Below are 10,061 nucleotides of genomic sequence, written 5' to 3' on the forward strand. Positions count from 1 at the left end.
TGTTTGTGTAAAGTTTGTGTCCTGGCATGTGACCAGTACAAGGCAGAGACCTAAGAGAATCTGGCATTTTATACTTGGGATGGAGTCAGCCTGAAACCCAATGGTGGTGTTTAGGGCAATTTAAATTCTTTAACTTCAAACTCTCCATCCAACTGCTTAGAATGCTCCCTGACGGAGAGAGTTCAATAGGGGGCAGCAGCAGAGACCAGCTGGGAACTGAGGACCAGAAAGAGTTGAAGCTCTTCTGCAGGGAGGAGGCCTGGTATCCAGTGGAAGGCTGCAGGGGCAGCTAAAAGAGAAGGGATGCAGGGATTAGACTGTGGTTCTGCATTCTTGTTGTGTTAGCTTTCCATCATTCTAACAAACACCTGAAATAATTACCATTTTACCATATGAATTAAAAGACAGGAGAAATGCTCATAGTTTGAATCAAGAATGGGAATGAGCACAAAATGTTAGTATGCACATCATACTTCTGACAACAGCATCATATACATGAATAGATGAGGGGACAAGGAGAGGGAACATAATAACAGAAATCAGGTAGCATCATTGCAAACTGGGTTGGTATTGATTTAAAGTAGTTGGTGTAAAGCATGTAGAAAACATTATGAAAATAAATTTAAAATGTAGATAAAAGGCTATGAAAGGTAATCAAATTGGTATGAGGGGGAAAAATAAACTAATCACAATGGGAGATGGTAGTGAATAAGTAAGGATCTTAAGAAAAGTTAAAACACATGTGGAAATCAGCACATTGGCAGAAATCTGTCATTATCTGGGATGACATTGGATGGAACACATGAGTCTTGGTTTCTCAGTACCTAAGAAGCCAGCATCTGCACAAGGTTTAACAAAATTTCTCTAAACTCTTGCATGTGGAAAGATAGGCTTGAGTTTGACAGATTGTCTTCTAACATAAAGAAAGTCCCTGGTAACAGGAACTTGACCTGCCATGACTTCGAGTTCATTGTGAATGCCACCAATCTGAGACATAGGACAGGGTACGTTTTGGCACAACTGGCACAGAGTGAGGCTGGGCATCCTGACAACAGGGTCTCCAGTGACAGAAGATTTGGGGTCCTCTGGAGGAGGGCTGCTAGTCTGTTAATCCTCAACCAGCAAGAGTCAGTGGAAGGGCATTCAGAGGAAGCCAAGAGAGAAGCTGGGGTTACATAGGCAGAGTTCAAGAGTGAGGCCAGCCCTGGGGGTGAAAAGGAGGAGTCCAACTTAAGTCCCTGAGTGGGCATCAGGAGAGTTTAAACTGTATCTGGGGCTGCAGTGACCACATTCTGAGGGTCAATCTAACACAGGGTCAACCCCAGGACACAGGCAAGAGCCAAGGCACAGAGGACCTCACCTGGGAAATGCACTGAAGGAGGCTGATTGTATGTGTAAGCATGGAAGACCATGCTGGTTGAATTTCCTTATGGAGAACACGCTGAGGTTCAGATGAGGGAGCACAGTGTGAGAAGATGGGGCTCCTAGGGTCTATTTTCTTCTCCCAGCATGACTGCATGTGCCTCTTGCTAATCTCAGGGAATTATTTACCACTGTGCAGAAGTCAACGCTGGGAAGGCTTCTCTATCCTAGGGTCTTCCAATGATGCCTGTACAGTCTTCTCTGTAATTTTCTCCCACCTCCAGCCAAATTCTTAACTAAGAAAGAATTTTCTATGTGGTCTTGCATGAGCGAAGGGGGCACTTGTTCACTTCTCCCTGCATGGAGTATGGACAGGCTCCTTGAGGAGACTCTCAAAGGGACACTGACTCTCATCAGCCTCAATTCATAGCCCTAAACCTGGAATACACCTTGGTTCAGAGGCAGGATCATCTCTGCTTGAGGAATCCTTGACAAATTATCTTTAAGAGCTCAGCCCTAGAAACTATGACACTGATGAGCTTCACAGACAATAAAGGACCTAAAGTTGATTTGTTCATAAGGGCTGAATTATGGTGCTTTGAGACATGCCACATAAAACATGGATGATTAAAAAAGGGGCTATTAATGGTATATTGCAGAATGAGATGTGTCAAACACAATGTTTGAGGCTAAAATTGATAGTAAATCCACAAAAGTATAAGTAAACAATGAATAAGTAAATGAAAAAGTAATGAATAAGTTGAATAAGTAAACAATGTATAACATGTGAAATGCTTAGAAGCATGTCAACAGCAAAAGGAACATTAAATGAAATGCGAAAGAGGAAACTAAAGTCCATCTGGGAGCTACTGAGAGAACTATGAGGAATGTGAGGGTCCATGGTGTCCTTATGCTGAGTCACTTGTCATCAGTGTTCTCTCAGCAGGGAGCTACCCTGACCATGGACAAGAATATGGAAGGGCAACAGACTGTCTGAACTACACCCAGATTAAAAAACAAAAACAAAAACAAAACAAAACAAAACAAAAAAAACAACAGCTCAGAAAAATTGGAAGAGTGGCAAAAGTGTCAACAACTGGAAATTGACTATAACCATTGTTCAGGGAAGTCAAGGATAATACTTTGCTCAAAGAAGCTTGAAGAAGGTTGAATGCTGAACCTCCAACTCCTCAGAATCCTCTTTTGACCCCACAATTGATTCGAGTGTCTTCCTATTAGTATTATGCCCAGAGGATTCATAATTTGCATGGTGACCAAATACACACTTACCCTAAAAATCTATAGATGAATGAGAGGGGTCTCAGAGAGCCCAGCTGTGATGTGCATTTGAGGACAGAAATCAATGAAGAGAGATCTCCCACATCGGCATTCAGGGACTCTTATGGTTTGGATATAGATGTCCCACAAAAGCTCATGTGTGAGACAATGCAAGATTCTTGAGAGGAAAAATGAAGAGGTTGTGGGGTGTAAATTAATCCATGGTTAATCCAATGATATAGGTGGTAACTATATGCAGGTAGACTATGGCTGAATGAGGTTATCATTGGCGATGGGACATTGCGGTTTATATTTTGTTCTTGGTGAGCTGAGGTCTCTCTGCTTTCTGATGGTCATGACTAAAGTTGCATTTCTTTTCCATGTCATCTGGCCATGATATTTTACCTCACTTTGGGCCCAGAGCAATGGAGATGGCCCTATATGGACTGACACTTCTGAAAGCATGAGGGGGAAAAATTCCTCCTCTAAATTGTTGTTGTTGGGTTTTCTTTACATCAGCAACAGACACATCTGAATAATCATGGACCAGGAAGGCCATTCTATACTCAGAAAGCTGCTCTATGCTGCTAAATTCTGTGGTAAATATACAGATGCCCCATCTAGTACTACTCATTCTTTCCATTAGATAAAATGAACATAGAGTCAGATGTTCCAATTACTGTGAATTATGAAAGAATTGAAGTATTAGAACCATGATGGAGGTGAATCCAAGGACATGTGAACAACCTGAGCTCTCCTCTCTATGTAGTGGCTCAACAGATACACATATGCAGGCATAAGTCACAGGATTGCAGGGCTTCACTTTTATCCTCCATGGCTAGTATAACAGAAAGCATTCCTCCTACTACCAGAAATACACATATAATCAATTTTGAGAAATGAACTGAAGCTATGAAATTTGTAACTAAAAAAAGGCACCATATCCCACCTGGGATAACCAGAAACTCATTCCTATATCTTCTGATATCCAGGCTACATCCACTAAGATAAAATTATCCAACAAACCGCCCAAACAAAAAATGCTCATCTTTTCCCAATAAGATGATAAAATATACCTTTTGACCTCAAGTATGTTCATTTCCCTCCATTTTGATATCCTGTAAGTTAAATATTGAAATATAAAGTTAACTATTTTTTTTTCTTTTTGGTACCAGAGATTGAACTCAGGATCACTAGAGCATTGAGCTGTGTCCCCAGCACTACCTTGTATTTTATTTTAAAATGGGGTCTCATTGAATAGCTTAGTGCCTTGCTTTTGTTCATGCTGGCTTTGATCTCATGATTCTCTTGCCTCAGTCTCCTGAGCAGCTGGAATTACAGGTTATGTGTCATTATGCTCATCTAATGTTACCTATTTTTAACACACCTATGTTAGATGACACTAGGATCAGACAGAGGAAGGAAATCATATTCAAACACATTCACATTAAAATAAATATTTTCTCATAGAATTCTAATTCCTGTGTTGATCATTGATACTTTCTTCACTCCCCATTTCTAAGTCCCTTGACCACCAAAAAGTGCTTTGGCTAGTGTTGATCTCTAGCTAGTAGTGCCAGGTGGAATGGCCCAAATCATCACTGCAGACAACATAGGTGCACCAATAGCCCTGCTGAAGTGGGTTGTGTTGGTTTTCTGACCTAAAATGCAGTCTAAAGAAGGAATAGAGAACATACTTCTTTCCATGCATTGCCTCCTTATTTTGAGTCAGCAGTGGCAACCTAATTCCCCTGATTATCAAACCAATCATGTCCCAATAGTCCCAACTTGGTCTAATAATTCCTTGTCATGAGTAGCAAAAGGGAGGCTTGGACCCAGGTTAGAGAAGTCATTTTTCTGTCATATGTGGAGCTAAGTCCTCTGCACTAGACCAATATAGGGTTGAATTACTGAAATGGGAAGCAAACTTTGTGCTAGTGGGTCACTAGTGTGTGGAGTCACTCCCAGTCCCAGGTCCTCATTCCAGCTCCAGGAATCCTCCCTATGCCACAAACATCATCATGTATTGGATATGGGTGAAAACAGTCACCAAAATTGATCTTTGACTCTTCAAAAGCCAGTCAACCTTTTTGTCAGACCTGGTGTTTTAGGATGTTGGGGAAATGTAAGACTAGTAATGGCAGGAATATGGCTTGATTGCTCCCCTTTATTGGCTTGACATAAGTATTGTGCTCAGAAGCCCCATGTTGAATACCACGATGGTGGTTAAGGTGTTCACTAAGTCCATGGATAACAGTTTTGGCAGAAGCACTGCAGGCAAGGAAAACAAGCTCCCTCAAGGGTAAATGCATGTTTCACTGAGAACTAATATCAACCTGGCTGTAGGCAGGTCACCTCTGTGAGTGGAAATCTGTTTTCATGACCACATGAATAATCTTTAATCTCTATTCATGAAAGCATGGACATTGTGTTCATGACTTGAATGAAAAAACATATTTGTTTCTAGGGATGGAAGCCATCTGAGATACACCAATTGAATTAAGATCCACCTCATCAACAGGATCATTTCTTTCTCAGGTCACTCTTTGTTGAATATGACCTGGCACCAAAATACCTTCATGCTTTTTTTTGACATTGCAAACACAGAGTTAATTTTTTTTTTACTCTAAAAGCTTGATGATCAAAAAAGTCACTTAAAATCAATATTGTATTTTATGAACACAAACATAACAATGGCAGGAGTTTGTAACAGTGAACAGTGAAAAGACTGCTTTTTATACCCCCAAATTAGATTATTTATACAACTTCTATTTTTATATATGAATACACAACTAGTGTAACTCTGCATCATGTATAAGGACAAGAATGGTCAATAATATTCCATTTATATATATATATATATATATATATATATATATATATATATATATATATATCCCAAACCACTCTACTGTCATGTATATCTAAAAAAAAGAAATAAAAACTTAAGCAATTATACTATGTAGATTTAGAAATGTTGTGTTATTATATTACTTAAGTTATGGACTTTCATAAGATAGTTGGTCAAACTGTAGTTTTGAAAGAAACATCATTTTCCTTCAAAGTTGAATTTATTCTAAAAATCATGAATCATATTTATATTATGTGCTTGTAAATAACAAAGGGTAAATGTTATTTCTGTTCACAACTCAGTGGTTAGAAAATTACCAATCATGCTTTGGTTATTTGGTTAAGTAAATCTACCTTAACAAATGTAAATGAGAAAATAGAACACAAATCAGACGTTTCTGAGAAAATTTCACTGACCAAATTAACATGTAACATATTTCAAAAAAATGACATGAGAAAAATTATGTAAATTATATCATAAATAATGTTCATTCAATCTTTGTGGAAATGATACTTCTTTGATATAGTGGGTTATATAGCATTATTAAAATAATTATGCATGCCTTTTTAATTTTAATGTGGTTAGGAGACGTTGCATAATCAGGTTTCACTGTATTAATATTAGACATTGTTGAACTGGAGCCATCAGGTAGCAGTAGTGTCACACTCACCTTGTACCCAAAGCCTCATCTCCACACATGGGACATACATGGGACTCCTGGGAGAGTGTCTGGTACTGGAAACTTGGAGATATGGGGCCTTTACCATGTGCCCATGCAGAGTTCTGAGAGCAAGCCCTGCTCTTGCTCCTTCCCAGATGCAAATTATCCACTATGCTGAACCTCCTTGACCTTCTGACTGGCAAATCACACAGTTATGGCCTCATGTTCAAGTGATGACTGGTGTTGTTTTGTACCTACCAGGCTTTGCACCATGAGCTGTAATTCAAAAGGTGTGTAATTCTCTACATCAGGTGACATGACTGTTCCAAAAATCCCATGGTCTACATTAGGATTGTTCTGTAGGGCTTTCCCTAAACAGCAGATTTTGTCTCCTATCACCAATTCTTCTATTAGCATACATCTAGGGCATAAGATTGTCCATACAGCTGGGCCACCAGAACCACTGTGGCACATGTCACTATATCTCCTTATAGTGTGATATATATACATTCCTCAACTTTCACTTTAAGTGCATAGACAAGCCTCCATGGGGCTCAGCTCTGGACCCAGAGCAGGGGCCAGTGCAGAGAGGCACACTGAGTCCTCAGCAGACAGTGCCCAGGGGATACCCCTGCCCATTCCTCCTGTCTGGTGCTGGTGTCATGGCATTGGGTGAAGTGATCTGTGGAGTCTGGAATATGGTCAGGGGAAATGGTAATCCCAGATAACCTGATGCAGTTGGTGAAGGACAAGAAGCTCTTGAGAAGCCTGTCCAAATTCTGCAAGATCTTCAGCCACTTCTAGCAGTTGACAGAGGAAGAAATTAGCAGAGTACCTAAAGATATGTACACACATTAAATGGCAGTACAAAAAAGAAAAAGAGTGCAAAATTGCCTGATTATGTGGGAACTATTGTTCAGTTATGATAGAAACTGAATATGTCTGTAAAAAAATATTCAAATTTTTGCCACTAAAAAAATGGTGTGACCACTTTGGAAAGCATATTGGAGATTCTTTAGAAACATTTGTGGGAACCACCATTTGACAAAGCTTTCCCACTCCTAGGTGTATATGCAAAAGACTTAAAAATCAGCACACCATAGTAATGCAGTAACATCAGTGATCATAGCAGATGAATTCACAGTGGGTAATTCATGGAAACAAACTAGATGCCCTTCAACAGTTGAATGTATAAACAAACTAGTACATAAGCAGAGTGGAATATTACTGAGCCTTAAAGAAGAATGAAATTATAGCATTGGCTGGTAAATGAACAGAGTTGGAGACTATCATGGAACAAAATAAGTTCCAAATATATTCTCTGATAAGTGGATCAGGTCCATAATATTCTGGGGGAGACTCAAGGAAAGAAGGAGAAATTTTGGATTGAGCAGAGGAGAGCAGGTTGAGGGGAGGGAGTTGGGGGGGGAAGATGGTGGAATGAGAAAGGCATTACTACCCTTTGTATGGTATGATTTAACAAATGGAGTGACTCTGCATCATGTACAACCAGAGAAATGAAAAGATGTGCTCAATTTGTGTACAAAAATTCAAAAAATTTAAATATCTAGATTTTAATTGTCTTGGTAGAAACTTTGCCCCAGAGGATTTACAGCTAAAGAGCTTGAGACAGAAAATGGACGTAAAACAATGGTCTGAGGCAAAGGGTCAGTAAAAGATAAATCGAAGGAGGAGGGAATAGAACAAACTGAATTGGGGGCATATACATGAAGATTCAGATGTACTAATCAATGTAGAAGATGCTCAGAATACAGCAAAGTAAAACTAAAGACAGCAGGTATGAGATTCTGATTCTGAATGTCACCTACAGCGATGCCAATGTTGAATCACCAAAGTTGCCTTTTCTCTGGTGGCAACAGCCCAGCTTCTCCTAGGATCATACCTGGAGTTGCACATATTCTCTCAGCAGTGAACCTGAGTACTCATCTCCAGCTGAACCTACCATAATGCCTTTGATCAGACAAATACAGACCTCTGTCATGCCAAAAGGAACTCCTCACACTACTGCTGTGATTGTCCCTCCAGGGCCAGAGGCTGGGTTGATCTACACACCCTACAAATACCTTACACGTTGGCACCAGCCACTTCAGTCCTTGAGTGCCCTATTGAACTGAATGTTGTGTGAGGTGCAGTGTCTACTACAGTTTGAAGGCACAATATATGTCTCTATCCTTTCCAAAGGGTTGTGACCGAAGGTGGAGTTCATAGGCAACTAACATATGAACTTCTATCTCTGAACTCTTTGCCCAATAATGACTTGACCATCCTGCCTGCTTATCACTTAAGTGATCATTGCCTTTGCTTGCCTGTGGCCAGTGCAGCAAGATGAGGGACTTGTTTGTTCATTTGTCTTACCATCTAGGCAAACAAAATACGAATAAAACATTGCCTTCCAGCTCAGCTTTTTGTCCACCAACTTCATCCCTGTGTGGATGAAAGGGGTTCTAGAACCTGTACTGAATAATAGTAAAGTATTAGGGACCAAATCATTCAAAGCACTGATCATCTTTCAATATCTACCCCAAGAGACTGGTAAGAAGGTTTCCATGGGAGACATATGGCCCTTGACTACACAGTGACACAGGGAGTTACAGTGGAAGACTTCTAGGAAACTTTTCTTCTCATAGAAAAGTCATACTCTCTCTGAATGAACTGTGTGCTGATGCAACATTCATGAACTCGGTCAGGCAAGTCATTGATGAAGTGATTTAAAAAGTATTACAATTTCATATACTGTTCAGTCACTATAGTGCCCTCCAAGGACAGAAGGCATTTTTAAAAATACATTTCCTCTCATATCTGAATTCTACAAAGATTATGCCATGAGAGGAAAACTTAAGCAGATGTTTTAAAAGTAATGCAAAGAAGAAAAGTCCAAAAAACAATTTTTAAATTTCAGAGTTAAATATTTAAGAGCTAAAATTTAAGAGTTATTGGGATAGAAGAAGGCATAGAGGACAAGATCACAGGAATATACAATCTATTCAATGAAATAATACCAAAATCTTTCCAAACATGAAGAATAAATTGGAAATCCAAATTCAAGAAGCCTACTGGATGCCAAATGTACAAAATCACAACAGATCCACATCAAGGCACAGTATAATGAATATGCCCAACATACAGAATAAGGAGAAAATTTTAAAAGCCACGAGAAAAAGGAATAAGATTACATATATGGGAAAAACAATTGGGATAATGCAGATTTTTCAACCCAGACTCTGAAAGCCAGAAGATCCTGGAACAACATATATCAAGCTCTGTAAGATAATTGGTGCCAATCAAGAATCTTGTATCCAGCAAAATTAAGCTTTAGATTTGAAAATGAAATAAAAACCTTCCATGATAATCAAAAGTTAAAAGTATTTATAACTAGACAATTGGTGCTACCAAACATCCTTGGAAAAATATTTCATGAACAGGAAATGAAAAACAGAAATGAAAATCAACAGAGGGAGGTATGCAGTAAAGGAAAAAACTAATCAAAGAGGAAAACCAAGTCAACTTAAATAACAAAAATAAACAAATATGGCTGGAAATACAAACCATGTCTCAATAGTAACCCTAAATGTTAATGGCTTATACTCACCAATTAAAAAAAAAAGACATGGGCTTGTAGATTGGACAAAATAAAAGACCCAACAATATTCTGCCTCTGGGTAACTCATCTGATATGAAAAGACATACACAAACTGAAGGTAAAAGGTTTGGAAAAATCATACCACTCACATGGACTGTGTAAGCAAGCAGGGGTTTCCATACTCATATCAAATAATGTAGACTTCAAGTCAAATTTAATCAAAAGGGATAAAGATGGACATTACATACTGCTCAAGGAACCATACACCAATAAACCATAACAATCATAAATATATATGCCCCAAACAT

General features: G+C 39.0%; 1 pseudogene; it reads left to right on the top strand.

The window, feature by feature from the left end:
* Positions 1–6,863: 6,863 nt before the first annotated feature.
* On the top strand, positions 6,864–8,502 carry LOC110597335 (KH domain-containing RNA-binding protein QKI pseudogene; annotated as a pseudogene).
* Positions 8,503–10,061: the final 1,559 nt, after the last annotated feature.

This window comes from Ictidomys tridecemlineatus, chromosome 2 (assembly GCF_052094955.1).
Source record: "Ictidomys tridecemlineatus isolate mIctTri1 chromosome 2, mIctTri1.hap1, whole genome shotgun sequence".
In the NCBI taxonomy this organism is placed as follows: Eukaryota; Metazoa; Chordata; class Mammalia; order Rodentia; family Sciuridae; genus Ictidomys; species Ictidomys tridecemlineatus.